The sequence below is a fragment of the Gallus gallus genome, chromosome 6, assembly GCF_016699485.2.
Source record: "Gallus gallus isolate bGalGal1 chromosome 6, bGalGal1.mat.broiler.GRCg7b, whole genome shotgun sequence".
NCBI lineage: Eukaryota > Metazoa > Chordata > Aves > Galliformes > Phasianidae > Gallus > Gallus gallus.
The window spans coordinates 1,150,790-1,171,668 of record NC_052537.1 but is presented as its reverse complement, the minus strand read 5'-3'; the positions used below and the strand labels follow the sequence as shown (position 1 = coordinate 1,171,668).

At 44.9% G+C, this 20,879-nt stretch overlaps 3 long non-coding RNA genes across 9 annotated transcripts in view; 1 reads left to right on the top strand and 2 right to left on the bottom strand.

Annotated features, from left to right (window-relative positions):
- Window positions 1–20,879, top strand: part of LOC777017 — a 515,269-nt gene that overhangs the window by 57,499 nt on the left and 436,891 nt on the right. The gene's annotated exons all lie outside the window — the stretch shown is intronic.
- LOC121111112 overlaps window positions 1–20,879 on the bottom strand; it is a 68,781-nt gene that overhangs the window by 20,147 nt on the left and 27,755 nt on the right. The window lies entirely within an intron of this gene.
- Window positions 5,886–20,879, bottom strand: part of LOC121113307 — a 35,458-nt gene continuing 20,464 nt past the window's right edge. Inside the window, exon 3 of the long non-coding RNA XR_005860729.1 lies at window positions 5,886–5,943. This is a non-coding gene — a long non-coding RNA (uncharacterized LOC121113307). The remainder of the gene's footprint in view (window positions 5,944–20,879) is intronic.

The following is a 20,879-nucleotide window of genomic DNA, read 5'->3' as shown; positions in this document are numbered from 1 at the left end:
GTCGGCTTGTTTTAGAAGCATGCCATCTCCAGCTAACTCCCGAGGGACAAGTAGGGCACGCTCGTGTTATGAGCAAAACAGCTCAGCTCCTGACAGGGATGAGAATGAGAACGAATGCTGTAATGGGTATGACCATTAAGAGACTACAGTAACAGAGGACGATTTAACATATTTCATCGTGCTCCTGCAACCACACGACCTGCACACAGACTCAGCGTCTCACACACGTGGGCCCCAAGACCTGGGATGCTGCTTTCTCACCCAAGAGCATTTGTGTTACCATCCACTTGGGAACAGGCTACTCCGTGCAATTTACAGTATGCTACTGTGCAAAGTTGAGGAGGTTAGATGAGGACATGAAATAATTGACTTGCCCAGTTATAAGTGAAGGGGTTGTGCTGTTGCCTCAGTTAATAGCGAGATTCAATCTGTGATGTCTCTTTGTAGGAAAATGTTATTGTGACATCCTGTTCAGCAGAGATTGGTATAAAATTACTCCATGACTATTTCAGAATGAATTTGAATGAGCAGGCTGAGCCTGTGCTGGATCAGCACTTTGTCTTGTATGTCTATATTGATTCTGATCCCGGTCTGTGAGCTTTTAAAGCCAGATTACTGTAGTGTCGAGCCGTGAACTTCAAAAGCTGTCTTTGACTGAGGGAGAGTAAAATGTGATAGATGCAGAAGAGAAATCATAATCAAAGTTGTTTTAGATTTAGTCTGTGAATGGAAGAAGTTCTGCAGTAGAGAATCCTATCACCAGGGCTTCATCTGCTTGCAGTTATTTCAGCTCATCCTCCCCCACTACACACCAGAGGTAAGCCCTAGTTAATTCTGTCAGGATTCCCTCTGTAGTTTACTTAAAACTGTCCGATCTGCAGCAGAGAACGTGTCACGTGTAAGCCAAACACCATTCCTTCATTTTAGGAAAGATTTCTGGGCTCGATAATGAGACAGACCTGGATAGAGGGGGGAAAAAGATGGATCTGAGGAAGAGCAGTGGCTCAAAGAAAACAAATTGGTTGAATGGAATTGGCTAAGAGAAGATAACAACAGAAACAAAGGGAAGGAGTAAAGTCTTATAGTCCTGGCTTTCCATTTCCTTCTATCTACCTGTTCACTCATCAAGATCCATGAAAATAGAGAAGGCAACTTTTGCAAAGAGATCTTGCCAATCATGACTGCTGAGCCTGTATGTTTAGTACATTATAAATATCATTATGCTCATACTGACCTTCTCACTGCTTCAGTTTATTCTTTTCAGCTATTGTTAGGATTACATACTGAGATGCTTACATTTATAAACTTGTATTTCTGAGCTGTATTTCTGTTTCCACAAATACTTTGTGTATTACATATCAGTGCTTAGATATTCTAAGGTCAAGTAATGGTTCAAGTATGAAGCAAATCCTTTACTTTGTCTGATTTTTAATTAAATATTTTATAATTTTGGAAAAGAGGAACATAAGTTGTTTGAAAGTCTCATCTTTGAGTATGAATGGGCTTTCTGCAGTCTGTAATGGTAGAGAAATTGGGTGTTAAGAATTAGTATTGTAACACTGAAATACAGCGTTAGCCATTTCAGCGCTCACCTGATGTTTCCCTCCTCCTTATCAAGAGGTCCACGTGAGCACCAAATGCTGGGAAATCATTTCTGAAAAGCGAGGCTGTGTTTGCTTACTCTGTCAGAAGTGACAACAAAGAGTTCCTGAAACTTCTCAAAACAGTAATTTCAAAATCTGATTCCTCGGAGAACAAAACACCCATTTAATATGTTAGTGTGTTTTCAGCAGGACTTGGTGTTTTCCTATTAATTTACATTTTAAATTGCTCTGAAAGCATTAATTTACCGAGCAAACGTAGTAAGTACGAATGAAAGAGCTATTCAGTTAATAAATGGTACCATCTAGTTTCAATGGAGGAACGTTTAATGGCTTTAAAATCTATAGACTAATTGTTCTATGGATTTTGTAAGCAATCCTGTTAGTAATATTTAGTTGTACTATTCGAGACATTACCTGTAAGATACGTGACGGATGAGGGCCAGCTGTAAAAGTAACCCTTGTTACTTCGAATGAAATCATCCTGACTGGAAACTGCTGTGCCAAAATCATTCAGCTCATGAAAAAGAGGTAAAATATTAAAGCATCTTTGAAGAGCAAATTCATTGCTCTGCGCTTGTATTTATGCTTTAATTTTGCAAATATGTGCATTGGTTAGAAATTAATAAAATTTAAGACTGAATTATAGCTCCAGTCAAGCTGTTAGTATGAATTTCCAATGCATAATTTTCTGGAATTCTGGTGCAACTCAAGTAAATTAGAGTAAGAACAGAAATTCATCTAAAAATATGATAATTGTGGTACATACTGATTTTTGCTCCCAGTTAATGCTTTTCTCTGTTGTGCTTTTTTTCCTTTCTGAAATCCACGTTGTGCACTTCTAGTGTATGAAATGTTTGGTCATCTTTAATCCAAGTAACTTGTCTTATATATGCACAAATAAACATGAGTTACTGGATCTTACTAATTATCAGTGCAAAAATCCCAAGTGATGTAATAGAAAAGAAATTCCTTACCCCAGCAGTAACAATCTCTCGCTATATTACTTTATTCTCTGTTTTCTACATCATAGCAGTGCTAAGAGAATTAATTCATTAGTATTTGAAATGTGTTTGCAGTGTATCTGCGGTCTTTGAAAACTAGGATCGGCATAAAATCATCATAGAATCACCAAGGTTGGAAAAGACCTCCAAGATCATCCAGTCCAACCGTCCATCAGTCACCAGCATTGCCTGGATGAAAGCGGAAATTACTATGTAAGAAGTATCGTGAACTGTGTTGCAATTCCTTCAACAATTTCCAAGTAATGTTTCTAGTCCCTTTTATACTGAATACAGCTTTGCCTGCAAGGTGGTAATGGCATAAAAACTTGACAAAACTTCAATGACGTTTCAATTAATGCATTGTTTAGGTGTAGTTATGTTTCATTTGAAGGTGGTGAATAGAAACATGAGTCCGCACACAGAAGACACGTATGACTCTTGCATAGCAAATTAAGGTCAGAATGTGAGTATAGGAATGTTTTTTATTTTTGAGACCTGAAAAGATAGTTGTCAGGTGGCTAAGCATAGTTCAGCTGAATGCTTTATCTTGTGTAACAATAAGAATATCACATAAATATCAAAATATTTCCGGATATAAGAATATTTTAAGGTGAAAACAATCCCCCAAAATTAATTTTAAAGATTCAATATTAATGACAGAATGAAAACAATGATACTAATAATAGATCTTAAAAATGCTAACATTCTGCATGGCTCTGCACTACAGCCTTGATTTGAGACACTGAAAATGGGCTTACCCATTCAACTGTGTTGATTAATATGTGTTTTTAAAGTTTCAGTAGTCTGATACCTTTATCTTAATTTATTCTAAAAATGAGAGTCAGCTCCTCGAGTCTATGGAGACATTTCTGGGTATTAAAGTTTATGGATGACTAGCTGTATGTACAATATTGTCATATTGCAGCCTTACCACTTAACAGAGTATCTCTTATAACTTAAAAATGAATCGATCCTGTTTCCTTAATGTAATGGATGGTGTAATAACATTGAAATTCTCATATATTGTAATCTGTGTGGTACATTGATATGAAGTATGGACAAAATCTTTCTAAGTATATTTTAACGTATTATGATTACCGAGACTAGGCAGGCCAGAGCAGTAATGCTTTTATCTTTGTTGAGTTTCGTGTTGATGTAGCCACAGTAAAAATCTTTTAAACATACTTGTTTCTGATAAGTGGTGTACTTAAGTTACTCTTAGGTATGAATGTAAAGATGAGGAGTAGATGGACTTTGTTAATGGATTAATAAGAAAAGCAACAAAAAAATGATCCCTGTATATTCATATAGGCACCTATGTGTACATACATAAATTTCATTTGATGTTTATCCTCAACCTTATGGTTGTTGTGGATTTGTATGCATTAAAATGCAAGTTTAAGTTGTTTGCTTTGATGGGAGTGTTTTAGGTGGCTGTAAAGTTGAATACCGAATCAACTACAGTTGAGTCTGAATGTACAACTTTACATATGCATCTTCAGTTACTTCAGTGAGGAGCACAGCTATGGGCCGAATGGCCCCAGCCACCCTGAGCCAAGCTAATTGCTCAGGTCTGCCCCACGTATACCAGGTGCAATTCATCAGTAAATGGGGTAGTTGGCTCTAGGTTGGTATTTGTTTCTTACAGGTTTGCTCCAAATACTGGTTATTTTTACAGAGTTGTTTGGAGCTCCAAATATGCTGGAGATTGGAACGATCAGGAGAGTTAGCAAAGTGCTGCTTTGTGGTTTCTTTCACTCAGTTAAAGCTTTAAAATAAACCTTATTTTCTGGTGAAAGAGGGCTGAGCATAATTAACATCTCCCCTCATGCAGACAGCATTTAATCCCTGCCTCAGCTTGTTAGGATACACCAGGCTGCTGTGAGAGAAGACTCCGTCTTCCAGTTAATTTCACTAAAATATTACTATGCAAATGTTTCCTCCTTCACACTGTAACTGCAATGTGTAACTTGGATCAGTCACCTATTCAAATACTTGTCTTTCATGGATGTATGCTTCCCCCCCACCTTGATAGCCAGCACATTCAGTCTCGATATACTATTGACCTTGCAACCCAGGTGTGCCAGTTGTCTCTTTGGCTGTTTGTGCATAATGCACAGGGAGGTGGGCTACGCAGGTGACATCAGCCTCTGTACAGTTAGTGGTGCCCTTTATTACCTCACAGTGTCTAGTGCCAAGCTGCTCATTGGCTTCAGCTGGGAGATGAGTGCTGTGGGTGCCCAGCTGTGAGGTGCCTTGGGCTGGCAGTGCTTCTTCCCTCTCTCCCTCTGCAGGGGAAAGAAAGAAGGGACTTTTTCTTTCTCTGAAGTAGAAGTTCAGATTTTGATGGTAAGGGAGCTGATGTGGAGGCCTGGCCTTAAGGAAGGCTTTCAGTAGGCAGTACAGTCTTTGGAGCTGCTGCAGCAAACCTGGTGGTTGTCTACCTTGCAATTTGAGTATGACAGAAGAGTAGCCTGTGGATTCCACTGTAAGTAAGTGCTATTCTGTGTTTTTGGTGTTTGTCATTTGTGCTCTTATTACAGCTGTGCTCATCAGCGACCACAAGCTAGGTTTTATGACACTGTATTTATCCTTCATCTTTCCTTCCTCGCGGCTCTTTTATGCTCAAGTGAGGTCTGGATGAATTGCTGTGGTAATGGCAGAGTTGATTCCTCTCATGTCATGTGGTAAATGTGAATATGGTTCTGTGTATGGAGGGGGGGTACGGTGCTGGAGAGCTGACAGCAGGGAAACACAGGTATCTGTGAAATTCACCTAATCCATTGCCATGTAAACCCTGTGGATTGTCACAGAAACTGAGTTATTTCCTCTGGTAGTAGCAGCCAGATGGGAACTTAACAGTACTTTCTGTGCTGTATATGAGTGGGTAAATCTGTTTGCTAATAAGACTTAAGTGTAACAAAGATAGTAACTTTCCAGTTGCAACTATTGCAGTAGCTTTAACTTGCGTGGACAAAAGGATTGCCACTTCTAGAACGTTCCTTCCAACTTCTATCCAGAGATGTGGAGATGTGTCACTGCTGTCACCTTGTGAAGTCAGAAGCGTTTGGAGCAGCTTTTGTGGCTATGGATAAAGCTGTTTGCTTCCCGCTGTTTGCATTTTTTTAAGGTACTTGAACTGTAACTTCATGTCTTTCACATGAAGAGAGAGCTCTTCTCTCTGTTAAGTGGATCAGGGACACAGTGTTTTCAGCTGGCCAGGAAAACAGATGGCAGTAGGTGCCATTTTTTTCTGCATGGAGGAATTCTGTGCCACATCCTCTTCTTCATGTGCACTTCCATGTCAGATGCCATTCTTTTTGCCCCTCTGCTGCCATCTGTCACACAGCAACAAAACGGAACAGAACGTTGGTGGGGAGGTTCAGCCTCTAGTGCTGCACTGCCAACATCCACTTCTAATTTAAAAGTTTTTAATTAATTGTTAACGTTTAAATTTAAATTTAATTTTTAAAGTTAAGAGATTTGTCAAAAACCTATGAGCCCTACGAGGCTGTAAGAATACAACAAAGGATTTTCGAGTGCATAAACAATAAGCTGTTACTGTCAGCTTCTCCTCAAGGAAGATGGTAAAAAAAGGAAACATGCCTCCTAGGCATATTACACCAGAGACACGGTATTGAAGACTAAAGTAAAAAATTGAAACAGCATAGAAGATAAGCACGGTTGTTGTTGTTGTTTTTTTTAATTTATTATTAACCTGAGAAGCTCACCAACCAAAAGGATCAGTAAGGTCAACAGCTTAGCAAGGCTTAAAAGGAGGATTAGCCATTTATCTGAGCACTAAGAATGTCCATCGCTACTTCTGAAAACATAACATTTGTAAGAGATATTAATCCCTATGTTTCAGGTACAACGTAGCTTTGTCCAAGGCATAAGAAGGAGCCTCATCCTGAGCACCAGATACTGGACAAGATAGTCCTGTTTTGTTTTATTTTTATACTAATTCCATTGCTGAAACAGACTTGCACTTCTGTTCTCGCTGAAACTGTTACCTCCCTGAGAGTTATACCTTCGTGCAGCAAAAGAGGCCCGTGAGCACCACTGGCAATGAAAATTACAGAAATGGAAACGAAGGCAGAAAATACACAAAGAGCTTAAATGACTGCATGGAGTAGGGCTAGAGGAAGGTTAAAGTAAAAAAGAACAAATTCGACTGACTGATTCTTTAACAACTTCATTAAAGAAGGCAAGCTCCAAAATTAACATAGAAGCTTTCTTCACAGAGAAACCAAAGAAACAAACCATGCTGCCTCGATGAGAATCTTGAAACAGATTTGAGTAAGTGGCTCCTCAAAATAACAGATGCAGAAAATGCACCATGTGAGAAATGAACTGAAGTAATCTTAGAAATCCTTAGGATAAATAAAGAATGTCTAGAAGATGATGAAAAGGAATTTAAAATCAAACCATGCAAAACCAGTTGCAAAGCAGAAGATGCCATCTGAGTGTGGAGGAGGCCATAATCTCAGCATCCATGCCTGGGAGGAGGAAAGGGTAGCTCCTGGGCATGCTGCTACCTCCAGCAGAGATGCAACCTCAGGGTCGCCAGCCGAGAAGGAGTCTGCGGCTGCCAATTAGAACCAAACAGCTCTCTGGAGGAAGGCAGAGCACTTGCAGTCATGGCAAGGAGGAGGTAAGGGGAGCTACCGGGCATGGATCTAGCCAGCCATCAGAGGAAAAGCAAAAGAGCACCACAAGGGAAGAGGCAAGGATGCCCAGGAGGCGTGGACCCACCTGGGAAACTCCAAAGGAGCTGCAAATGCATCAAGCACAGCAGCAAAGCCTAGAGAGTAGGCTGGAGTTAAAGGAGCCAGAAAAGAACAGGCAAAACAGAACAATCGAGGGAGAGACAACATCAGGTAAGTGAAGGCCAAGCAAGAGCAAGGGCGTGGGCAGGGGGACGAGGAAGGCAAAGCCAGGTAAGGCACAGAAGAATGAAGAGCACAGGAGAAACTCAAAGCAAAGCCAAGAACCATCCTCCAAAAAGGCAAAAGAATGCCCTCCCTCAGGGAGGAAGAAGCTAAGGCAAAGAAAGGAACAGCTAAGACAAAGAACCAACAAAACAGACACAAAGACAGGAAAAAGCAAAGCAAAAGGCGCACCACTGAAAAGCAACGGGGGAAGCAAAACAAACAAGGAAAACAAAGCAAACAAAACAAGGTCACCATACTGTAGTCCGTTCCTTTGCTTACCTCGTGTGTATCACGGCAAAGCAAAGAAGCCAAACACAGGACAAAGAGAAAAACATTCACCAATGCTTAGCACCGGAGAGAAAGAATAAAAGAAATTTCACAAGCAATGCACGGCAAAGACACGCAAGGAAGCCCAAAGAGCAAAGCAAAGCAAATCCAGGAACAATAACAGAAAGAGGAAGCACTAAGAAGCCAAGGAAAGCAAAGCAAAAGCACCTGAAGAGCGAAGAAACAAAGAGGAATACCCTTAGAAAAGGATAAGAGAGCTCAAAGAATGCAAACGGGAAAAGAGGAAATCCACAAATCTGAACAAAAACAATGCACTGCAACACAGAAGGAGCAGCAAAGCAGGACAGAAAAAAATACAGTACGACAACAAAGAAAGAAAACCAACATCAACCCGTGCAGCAGAAACAACAACAGAAAAAGGCAAAGGAAGAGAAGACACTCTCATGGCAAAGCAGAGATGCCATCTGAGTGTGGAGGAGGCCATAATCTCAGCATCCATGCCTGGGAGGAGGAAAGGGTAGCTCCTGGGCATGCTGCTACCTCCAGCAGAGATGCAACCTCAGGGTCGCCAGCCGAGAAGGAGTCTGCGGCTGCCAATTAGAACCAAACAGCTCTCTGGAGGAAGGCAGAGCACTTGCAGTCATGGCAAGGAGGAGGTAAGGGGAGCTACCGGGCATGGATCTAGCCAGCCATCAGAGGAAAAGCAAAAGAGCACCACAAGGGAAGAGGCAAGGATGCCCAGGAGGCGTGGACCCACCTGGGAAACTCCAAAGGAGCTGCAAATGCATCAAGCACAGCAGCAAAGCCTAGAGAGTAGGCTGGAGTTAAAGGAGCCAGAAAAGAACAGGCAAAACAGAACAATCGAGGGAGAGACAACATCAGGTAAGTGAAGGCCAAGCAAGAGCAAGGGCATGGGCAGGGGGACGAGGAAGGCAAAGCCAGGTAGGCACAGAAGAATGAAGAGCACAGGAGAAACTCAAAGCAAAGCCAAGAACCATCCTCCAAAAAGGAAAAGAATGCCCTCCCTCAGGGAGGAAGAAGCTAAGGCAAAGAAAGGAACAGCTAAGACAAAGAACCAACAAAACAGACACAAAGACAGGAAAAAGCAAAGCAAAAGGCGCACCACTGAAAAGCAACGGGGGAAGCAAAACAAACAAGGAAACAAAGCAAACAAAACAAGGTCACCATACTGTAGTCCGTTCCTTTGCTTTACTCGTGTGTATCACGGCAAAGCAAAGAAGCCAAACACAGGACAAAGAGAAAAACATTCACCAATGCTTAGCACCGGAGAGAAAGAATAAAAGAAATTTCACAAGCAATGCACGGCAAAGACACGCAAGGAAGCCCAAAGAGCAAAGCAAAGCAAATCCAGGAACAATAACAGAAAGAGGAAGCACTAAGAAGCCAAGGAAAGCAAAGCAAAAGCACCTGAAAAGCGAAGAAACAAAGAGGAATACCCTTAGAAAAGGATAAGAGAGCTCAAAGAATGCAAACGGGAAAAGAGGAAATCCACAAATCTGAACAAAAACAATGCACTGCAACACAGAAGGAGCAGCAAAGCAGGACAGAAAAAATACAGTACGACAACAAAGAAAGAAAACCAACATCAACCCGTGCAGCAGAAACAACAACAGAAAAAGGCAAAGGAAGAGAAGACACTCTCATGGCAAAGCAGAGATGCCATCTGAGTGTGGAGGAGGGCCATAATCTCAGCATCCATGCCTGGGAGGAGGAAAGGGTAGCTCCTGGGCATGCTGCTACCTCCAGCAGAGATGCAACCTCAGGGTCGCCAGCCGAGAAGGAGTCTGCGGCTGCCAATTAGAACCAAACAGCCTCTCTGGAGGAAGGCAGAGCACTTGCAGTCATGGCAAGGAGGAGGTAAGGGGAGCTACCGGGCATGGATCTAGCCAGCCATCAGAGGAAAAGCAAAAGAGCACCACAAGGGAAGAGGCAAGGATGCCCAGGAGGCGTGGACCCACCTGGGAAACTCCAAAGGAGCTGCAAATGCATCAAGCACAGCAGCAAAGCCTAGAGAGTAGGCTGGAGTTAAGGAGCCAGAAAAGAACAGGCAAAACAGAACAATCGAGGGAGAGACAACATCAGGTAAGTGAAGGCCAAGCAAGAGCAAGGGCGTGGGCAGGGGGACGAGGAAGGCAAAGCCAGGTAAGGCACAGAAGAATGAAGAGCACAGGAGAAACTCAAAGCAAAGCCAAGAACCATCCTCCAAAAAGGAAAAGAATGCCCTCCCTCAGGGAGGAAGAAGCTAAGGCAAAGAAAGGAACAGCTAAGACAAAGAACCAACAAAACAGACACAAAGACAGGAAAAAGCAAAGCAAAAGGCGCACCACTGAAAAGCAACGGGGGAAGCAAAACAAACAAGGAAACAAAGCAACAAAACAAGGTCACCATACTGTAGTCGTTCCTTTGCTTTACTCGTGTGTATCACGGCAAAGCAAAGAAGCCAAACACAGGACAAAGAGAAAAACATTCACCAATGCTTAGCACCGGAGAGAAAGAATAAAAGAAATTTCACAAGCAATGCACGGCAAAGACACGCAAGGAAGCCCAAAGAGCAAAGCAAAGCAAATCCAGAACAATAACAGAAAGAGGAAGCACTAAGAAGCAAGGAAAGCAAAGCAAAAGCACCTGAAGAGCGAAGAAACAAAGAGGAATACCCTTAGAAAAGGATAAGAGAGCTCAAAGAATGCAAACGGGAAAAGAGGAAATCCACAAATCTGAACAAAAAACAATGCACTGCAACACAGAAGGAGCAGCAAAGCAGGACAGAAAAAATACAGTACGACAACAAAGAAAGAAAACCAACATCAACCCGTGCAGCAGAAACAACAACAGAAAAAGGCAAAGGAAGAGAAGACACTCTCATGGCAAAGCAGAGATGCCATCTGAGTGTGGAGGAGGCATAATCTCAGCATCCATGCCTGGGAGGAGGAAAGGGTAGCTCCTGGGCATGCTGCTACCTCCAGCAGAGATGCAACCTCAGGGTCGCCAGCCGAGAAGGAGTCTGCGGCTGCCAATTAGAACCAAACAGCTCTCTGGAGGAAGGCAGAGCACTTGCAGTCATGGCAAGGAGGAGGTAAGGGGAGCTACCGGGCATGGATCTAGCCAGCCATCAGAGGAAAAGCAAAAGAGCACCACAAGGGAAGAGGCAAGGATGCCCAGGAGGCGTGGACCCACCTGGGAAACTCCAAAGGAGCTGCAAATGCATCAAGCACAGCAGCAAAGCCTAGAGAGTAGGCTGGAGTTAAAGGAGCCAGAAAAGAACAGGCAAAACAGAACAATCGAGGGAGAGACAACATCAGGTAAGTGAAGGCCAAGCAAGAGCAAGGGCGTGGGCAGGGGGACGAGGAAGGCAAAGCCAGGTAAGGCACAGAAGAATGAAGAGCACAGGAGAAACTCAAAGCAAAGCCAAGAACCATCCTCCAAAAAGGAAAAGAATGCCCTCCCTCAGGGAGGAAGAAGCTAAGGCAAAGAAAGGAACAGCTAAGACAAAGAACCAACAAAACAGACACAAAGACAGGAAAAAGCAAAGCAAAAGGCGCACCACTGAAAAGCAACGGGGGAAGCAAAACAAACAAGGAAAACAAAGCAAACAAAACAAGGTCACCATACTGTAGTCCGTTCCTTTGCTTTACTCGTGTGTATCACGGCAAAGCAAAGAAGCCAAACACAGGACAAAGAGAAAAACATTCACCAATGCTTAGCACCGGAGAGAAAGAATAAAAGAAATTTCACAAGCAATGCACGGCAAAGACACGCAAGGAAGCCCAAAGAGCAAAGCAAAGCAAATCCAGGAACAATAACAGAAAGAGGAAGCACTAAGAAGCCAAGGAAAGCAAAGCAAAAGCACCTGAAAAGCGAAGAAACAAGAGGAATACCCTTAGAAAAGGATAAGAGAGCTCAAAGAATGCAAACGGGAAAAGAGGAAATCCACAAATCTGAACAAAAACAATGCACTGCAACACAGAAGGAGCAGCAAAGCAGGACAGAAAAAATACAGTACGACAACAAAGAAAGAAAACCAACATCAACCCGTGCAGCAGAAACAACAACAGAAGAAGGCAAAGGAAGAGAAGACACTCTCATGGCAAAGCAGAGATGCCATCTGAGTGTGGAGGAGGCCATAATCTCAGCATCCATGCCTGGGAGGAGGAAAGGGTAGCTCCTGGGCATGCTGCTACCTCCAGCAGAGATGCAACCTCAGGGTCGCCAGCCGAGAAGGAGTCTGCGGCTGCCAATTAGAACCAAACAGCTCTCTGGAGGAAGGCAGAGCACTTGCAGTCATGGCAAGGAGGAGGTAAGGGGAGCTACCTAGGCATGGATCTAGCCAGCCATCAGAGGAAAAGCAAAAGAGCACCACAAGGGAAGAGGCAAGGATGCCCAGGAGGCGTGGACCCACCTGGGAAACTCCAAAGGAGCTGCAAATGCATCAAGCACAGCAGCAAAGCCTAGAGAGTAGGCTGGAGTTAAAGGGAGCCAGAAAAGAACAGGCAAAACAGAACAATCGAGGGAGAGACAACATCAGGTAAGTGAAGGCCAAGCAAGAGCAAGGGCGTGGGCAGGGGGACGAGGAAGGCAAAGCCAGGTAAGGCACAGAAGAATGAAGAGCACAGGAGAAACTCAAAGCAAAGCCAAGAACCATCCTCCAAAAAGAAAAGAATGCCCTCCCTCAGGGAGGAAGAAGCTAAGGCAAAGAAAGGAACAGCTAAGACAAAGAACCAACAAAACAGACACAAAGACAGGAAAAAGCAAAGCAAAAGGCGCACCACTGAAAAGCAACGGGGGAAGCAAAACAAACAAGGAAAACAAAGCAAACCAAACAAGGTCACCATACTGTAGTCCGTTCCTTTGCTTTACTCGTGTGTATCACGGCAAAGCAAAGAAGCCAAACACAGGACAAAGAGAAAAACATTCACCAATGCTTAGCACCGGAGAGAAAGAATAAAAGAAATTTCACAAGCAATGCACGGCAAAGACACGCAAGGAAGCCAAAGAGCAAAGCAAAGCAAATCCAGGAACAATAACAGAAAGAGGAAGCACTAAGAAGCCAAGGAAGCAAAGCAAAAGCACCTGAAAAGCGAAGAAACAAAGAGGAATACCCTTAGAAAAGGATAAGAGAGCTCAAAGAATGCAAACGGGAAAAGAGGAAATCCACAAATCTGAACAAAACAATGCACTGCAACACAGAAGGAGCAGCAAAGCAGGACAGAAAAAATACAGTACGACAACAAAGAAAGAAAACCAACATCAACCCGTGCAGCAGAAACAACAACAGAAAAAGGCAAAGGAAGAGAAGACACTCTCATGGCAAAGCAGAGATGCCATCTGAGTGTGGAGGAGGCCATAATCTCAGCATCCATGCCTGGGAGGAGGAAAGGGTAGCTCCTGGGCATGCTGCTACCTCCAGCAGAGATGCAACCTCAGGGTCGCCAGCCGAGAAGGAGTCTGCGGCTGCCAATTAGAACCAAACAGCTCTCTGGAGGAAGGCAGAGCACTTGCAGTCATGGCAAGGAGGAGGTAAGGGGAGCTACCGGGCATGGATCTAGCCAGCCATCAGAGGAAAAGCAAAAGAGCACCACAAGGGAAGAGGCAAGGATGCCCAGGAGGCGTGGACCCACCTGGGAAACTCCAAAGGAGCTGCAAATGCATCAAGCACAGCAGCAAAGCCTAGAGAGTAGGCTGGAGTTAAAGGAGCCAGAAAAGAACAGGCAAAACAGAACAATCGAGGGAGAGACAACATCAGGTAAGTGAAGGCCAAGCAAGAGCAAGGGCGTGGGCAGGGGGACGAGGAAGGCAAAGCCAGGTAAGGCACAGAAGAATGAAGAGCACAGGAGAAACTCAAAGCAAAGCCAAGAACCATCCTCCAAAAGGAAAAGAATGCCCTCCCTCAGGGAGGAAGAAGCTAAGGCAAAGAAAGGAACAGCTAAGACAAAGAACCAACAAAACAGACACAAAGACAGGAAAAAGCAAAGCAAAAGGCGCACCACTGAAAAGCAACGGGGGAAGCAAAACAAACAAGGAAAACAAAGCAAACAAAACAAGGTCACCATACTGTAGTCCGTTCCTTTGCTTTACTCGTGTGTATCACGGCAAAGCAAAGAAGCCAAACACAGGACAAAGAGAAAAACATTCACCAATGCTTAGCACCGGAGAGAAAGAATAAAAGAAATTTCACAAGCAATGCACGGCAAAGACACGCAAGGAAGCCCAAAGAGCAAAGCAAAGCAAATCCAGGAACAATAACAGAAAGAGGAAGCACTAAGAAGCCAAGGAAAGCAAAGCAAAAGCACCTGAAAAGCGAAGAAACAAAGAGGAATACCCTTAGAAAAGGATAAGAGAGCTCAAAGAATGCAAACGGGAAAAGAGGAAATCCACAAATCTGAACAAAAACAATGCACTGCAACACAGAAGGAGCAGCAAAGCAGGACAGAAAAAATACAGTACGACAACAAAGAAAGAAAACCAACATCAACCCGTGCAGCAGAAACAACAACAGAAAAAGGCAAAGGAAGAGAAGACACTCTCATGGCAAAGCAGAGATGCCATCTGAGTGTGGAGGAGGCCATAATCTCAGCATCCATGCCTGGGAGGAGGAAAGGGTAGCTCCTGGGCATGCTGCTACCTCCAGCAGAGATGCAACCTCAGGGTCGCCAGCCGAGAAGGAGTCTGCGGCTGCCAATTAGAACCAAACAGCTCTCTGGAGGAAGGCAGAGCACTTGCAGTCATGGCAAGGAGGAGGTAAGGGGAGCTACCGGGCATGGATCTAGCCAGCCATCAGAGGAAAAGCAAAAGAGCACCACAAGGGAAGAGGCAAGGATGCCCAGGAGGCGTGGACCCACCTGGGAAACTCCAAAGGAGCTGCAAATGCATCAAGCACAGCAGCAAAGCCTAGAGAGTAGGCTGGAGTTAAAGGAGCCAGAAAAGAACAGGCAAAACAGAACAATCGAGGGAGAGACAACATCAGGTAAGTGAAGGCCAAGCAAGAGCAAGGGCGTGGGCAGGGGGACGAGGAAGGCAAAGCCAGGTAAGGCACAGAAGAATGAAGAGCACAGGAGAAACTCAAAGCAAAGCCAAGAACCATCCTCCAAAAAGGAAAAGAATGCCCTCCCTCAGGGAGGAAGAAGCTAAGGCAAAGAAAGGAACAGCTAAGACAAAGAACCAACAAAACAGACACAAAGACAGGAAAAAGCAAAGCAAAAGGCGCACCACTGAAAAGCAACGGGGGAAGCAAAACAAACAAGGAAAACAAAGCAAACAAAACAAGGTCACCATACTGTAGTCCGTTCCTTTGCTTTACTCGTGTGTATCACGGCAAAGCAAAGAAGCCAAACACAGGACAAAGAGAAAAACATTCACCAATGCTTAGCACCGGAGAGAAAGAATAAAAGAAATTTCACAAGCAATGCACGGCAAAGACACGCAAGGAAGCCCAAAGAGCAAAGCAAAGCAAATCCAGGAACAATAACAGAAAGAGGAAGCACTAAGAAGCCAAGGAAAGCAAAGCAAAAGCACCTGAAAAGCGAAGAAACAAAGAGGAATACCCTTAGAAAAGGATAAGAGAGCTCAAAGAATGCAAACGGGAAAAGAGGAAATCCACAAATCTGAACAAAAACAATGCACTGCAACACAGAAGGAGCAGCAAAGCAGGACAGAAAAAATACAGTACGACAACAAAGAAAGAAAACCAACATCAACCCGTGCAGCAGAAACAACAACAGAAGAAGGCAAAGGAAGAGAAGACACTCTCATGGCAAAGCAGAGATGCCATCTGAGTGTGGAGGAGGCCATAATCTCAGCATCCATGCCTGGGAGGAGGAAAGGGTAGCTCCTGGGCATGCTGCTACCTCCAGCAGAGATGCAACCTCAGGGTCGCCAGCCGAGAAGGAGTCTGCGGCTGCCAATTAGAACCAAACAGCTCTCTGGAGGAAGGCAGAGCACTTGCAGTCATGGCAAGGAGGAGGTAAGGGGAGCTACCTAGCATGGATCTAGCCAGCCATCAGAGGAAAAGCAAAAGAGCACCACAAGGGAAGAGGCAAGGATGCCCAGGAGGCGTGGACCCACCTGGGAAACTCCAAAGGAGCTGCAAATGCATCAAGCACAGCAGCAAAGCCTAGAGAGTAGGCTGGAGTTAAAGGAGCCAGAAAAGAACAGGCAAAACAGAACAATCGAGGGAGAGACAACATCAGGTAAGTGAAGGCCAAGCAAGAGCAAGGGCGTGGGCAGGGGGACGAGGAAGGCAAAGCCAGGTAAGGCACAGAAGAATGAAGAGCACAGGAGAAACTCAAAGCAAAGCCAAGAACCATCCTCCAAAAAGGAAAAGAATGCCCTCCCTCAGGGAGGAAGAAGCTAAGGCAAAGAAAGGAACAGCTAAGACAAAGAACCAACAAAACAGACACAAAGACAGGAAAAAGCAAAGCAAAAGGCGCACCACTGAAAAGCAACGGGGGAAGCAAAACAAACAAGGAAAACAAAGCAAACAAAACAAGGTCACCATACTGTAGTCCGTTCCTTTGCTTTACTCGTGTGTATCACGGCAAAGCAAAGAAGCCAAACACAGGACAAAGAGAAAAACATTCACCAATGCTTAGCACCGGAGAGAAAGAATAAAAGAAATTTCACAAGCAATGCACGGCAAAGACACGCAAGGAAGCCCAAAGAGCAAAGCAAAGCAAATCCAGGAACAATAACAGAAAGAGGAAGCACTAAGAAGCCAAGGAAAGCAAAGCAAAAGCACCTGAAGAGCAAAGAAACAAAGAGGAATACCCTTAGAAAAGGATAAGAGAGCTCAAAGAATGCAAACGGGAAAAGAGGAAATCCACAAATCTGAACAAAAACAATGCACTGCAACACAGAAGGAGCAGCAAAGCAGGACAGAAAAAATACAGTACGACAACAAAGAAAGAAAACCAACATCAACCCGTGCAGCAGAAACAACAACAGAAAAAGGCAAAGGAAGAGAAGACACTCTCATGGCAAAGCAGAGATGCCATCTGAGTGTGGAGGAGGCCATAATCTCAGCATCCATGCCTGGGAGGAGGAAAGGGTAGCTCCTGGGCATGCTGCTACCTCCAGCAGAGATGCAACCTCAGGGTCGCCAGCCGAGAAGGAGTCTGCGCCTGCCAATTAGAACCAAACAGCTCTCTGGAGGAAGGCAGAGCACTTGCAGTCATGGCAAGGAGGAGGTAAGGGGAGCTACCGGGCATGGATCTAGCCAGCCATCAGAGGAAAAGCAAAAGAGCACCACAAGGGAAGAGGCAAGGATGCCCAGGAGGCGTGGACCCACCTGGGAAACTCCAAAGGAGCTGCAAATGCATCAAGCACAGCAGCAAAGCCTAGAGAGTAGGCTGGAGTTAAAGGAGCCAGAAAAGAACAGGCAAAACAGAACAATCGAGGGAGAGACAACATCAGGTAAGTGAAGGCCAAGCAAGAGCAAGGGCGTGGGCAGGGGGACGAGGAAGGCAAAGCCAGGTAAGGCACAGAAGAATGAAGAGCACAGGAGAAACTCAAAGCAAAGCCAAGAACCATCCTCCAAAAAGGAAAAGAATGCCCTCCCTCAGGGAGGAAGAAGCTAAGGCAAAGAAAGGAACAGCTAAGACAAAGAACCAACAAAACAGACACAAAGACAGGAAAAAGCAAAGCAAAAGGCGCACCACTGAAAAGCAACGGGGGAAGCAAAACAAACAAGGAAAACAAAGCAAACAAAACAAGGTCACCATACTGTAGTCCGTTCCTTTGCTTTACTCGTGTGTATCACGGCAAAGCAAAGAAGCCAAACACAGGACAAAGAGAAAAACATTCACCAATGCTTAGCACCGGAGAGAAAGAATAAAAGAAATTTCACAAGCAATGCACGGCAAAGACACGCAAGGAAGCCCAAAGAGCAAAGCAAAGCAAATCCAGGAACAATAACAGAAAGAGGAAGCACTAAGAAGCCAAGGAAAGCAAAGCAAAAGCACCTGAAAAGCGAAGAAACAAAGAGGAATACCCTTAGAAAAGGATAAGAGAGCTCAAAGAATGCAAACGGGAAAAGAGGAAATCCACAAATCTGAACAAAAACAATGCACTGCAACACAGAAGGAGCAGCAAAGCAGGACAGAAAAAATACAGTACGACAACAAAGAAAGAAAACCAACATCAACCCGTGCAGCAGAAACAACAACAGAAAAAGGCAAAGGAAGAGAAGACACTCTCATGGCAAAGCAGAGATGCCATCTGAGTGTGGAGGAGGCCATAATCTCAGCATCCATGCCTGGGAGGAGGAAAGGGTAGCTCCTGGGCATGCTGCTACCTCCAGCAGAGATGCAACCTCAGGGTCGCCAGCCGAGAAGGAGTCTGCGGCTGCCAATTAGAACCAAACAGCTCTCTGGAGGAAGGCAGAGCACTTGCAGTCATGGCAAGGAGGAGGTAAGGGGAGCTACCGGGCATGGATCTAGCCAGCCATCAGAGGAAAAGCAAAAGAGCACCACAAGGGAAGAGGCAAGGATGCCCAGGAGGCGTGGACCCACCTGGGAAACTCCAAAGGAGCTGCAAATGCATCAAGCACAGCAGCAAAGCCTAGAGAGTAGGCTGGAGTTAAAGGAGCCAGAAAAGAACAGGCAAAACAGAACAATCGAGGGAGAGACAACATCAGGTAAGTGAAGGCCAAGCAAGAGCAAGGGCGTGGGCAGGGGGACGAGGAAGGCAAAGCCAGGTAAGGCACAGAAGAATGAAGAGCACAGGAGAAACTCAAAGCAAAGCCAAGAACCATCCTCCAAAAAGGAAAAGAATGCCCTCCCTCAGGGAGGAAGAAGCTAAGGCAAAGAAAGGAACAGCTAAGACAAAGAACCAACAAAACAGACACAAAGACAGGAAAAAGCAAAGCAAAAGGCGCACCACTGAAAAGCAACGGGGGAAGCAAAACAAACAAGGAAAACAAAGCAAACAAAACAAGGTCACCATACTGTAGTCCGTTCCTTTGCTTTACTCGTGTGTATCACGGCAAAGCAAAGAAGCCAAACACAGGACAAAGAGAAAAACATTCACCAATGCTTAGCACCGGAGAGAAAGAATAAAAGAAATTTCACAAGCAATGCACGGCAAAGACACGCAAGGAAGCCCAAAGAGCAAAGCAAAGCAAATCCAGGAACAATAACAGAAAGAGGAAGCACTAAGAAGCCAAGGAAAGCAAAGCAAAAGCACCTGAAAAGCGAAGAAACAAAGAGGAATACCCTTAGAAAAGGATAAGAGAGCTCAAAGAATGCAAACGGGAAAAGAGGAAATCCACAAATCTGAACAAAAACAATGCACTGCAACACAGAAGGAGCAGCAAAGCAGGACAGAAAAAATACAGTACGACAACAAAGAAAGAAAACCAACATCAACCCGTGCAGCAGAAACAACAACAGAAAAAGGCAAAGGAAGAGAAGACACTCTCATGGCAAAGCAGAGATGCCATCTGAGTGTGGAGGAGGCCATAATCTCAGCATCCATGCCTGGGAGGAGGAAAGGGTAGCTCCTGGGCATGCTGCTACCTCCAGCAGAGATGCAACCTCAGGGTCGCCAGCCGAGAAGGAGTCTGCGGCTGCCAATTAGAACCAAACAGCTCTCTGGAGGAAGGCAGAGCACTTGCAGTCATGGCAAGGAGGAGGTAAGGGGAGCTACCGGGCATGGATCTAGCCAGCCATCAGAGGAAAAGCAAAAGAGCACCACAAGGGAAGAGGCAAGGATGCCCAGGAGGCGTGGACCCACCTGGGAAACTCCAAAGGAGCTGCAAATGCATCAAGCACAGCAGCAAAGCCTAGAGAGTAGGCTGGAGTTAAAGGAGCCAGAAAAGAACAGGCAAAACAGAACAATCGAGGGAGAGACAACATCAGGTAAGTGAAGGCCAAGCAAGAGCAAGGGCGTGGGCAGGGGGACGAGGAAGGCAAAGCCAGGTAAGGCACAGAAGAATGAAGAGCACAGGAGAAACTCAAAGCAAAGCCAAGAACCATCCTCCAAAAAGGAAAAGAATGCCCTCCCTCAGGGAGGAAGAAGCTAAGGCAAAGAAAGGAACAGCTAAGACAAAGAACCAACAAAACAGACACAAAGACAGGAAAAAGCAAAGCAAAAGGCGCACCACTGAAAAGCAACGGGGAAGCAAAACAAACAAGGAAAACAAAGCAAACAAAACAAGGTCACCATACTGTAGTCCGTTCCTTTGCTTTACTCGTGTGTATCACGGCAAAGCAAAGAAGCCAAACACAGGACAAAGAGAAAAACATTCACCAATGCTTAGCACCGGAGAGAAAGAATAAAAGAAATTTCACAAGCAATGCACGGCAAAGACACGCAAGGAAGCCCAAAGAGCAAAGCAAAGCAAATCCAGGAACAATAACAGAAAGAGGAAGCACTAAGAAGCCAAGGAAAGCAAAGCAAAAGCACCTGAAAAGCGAAGAAACAAAGAGGAATACCCTTAGAAAAGGATAAGAGAGCTCAAAGAATGCAAACGGGAAAAGAGGAAATCCACAAATCTGAACAAAAACAATGCACTGCAACACAGAAGGAGCAGCAAAGCAGGACAGAAAAAATACAGTACGACAACAAAGAAAGAAAACCAACATCAACCCGTGCAGCAGAAACAACAACAGAAAAAGGCAAAGGAAGAGAAGACACTCTCATGGCAAAGCAGAGATGCCATCTGAGTGTGGAGGAGGCCATAATCTCAGCATCCATGCCTGGGAGGAGGAAAGGGTAGCTCCTGGGCATGCTGCTACCTCCAGCAGAGATGCAACCTCAGGGTCGCCAGCCGAGAAGGAGTCTGCGGCTGCCAATTAGAACCAAACAGCTCTCTGGAGGAAGGCAGAGCACTTGCAGTCATGGCAAGGAGGAGGTAAGGGGAGCTACCGGGCATGGATCTAGCCAGCCATCAGAGGAAAAGCAAAAGAGCACCACAAGGGAAGAGGCAAGGATGCCCAGGAGGCGTGGACCCACCTGGGAAACTCCAAAGGAGCTGCAAATGCATCAAGCACAGCAGCAAAGCCTAGAGAGTAGGCTGGAGTTAAAGGAGCCAGAAAAGA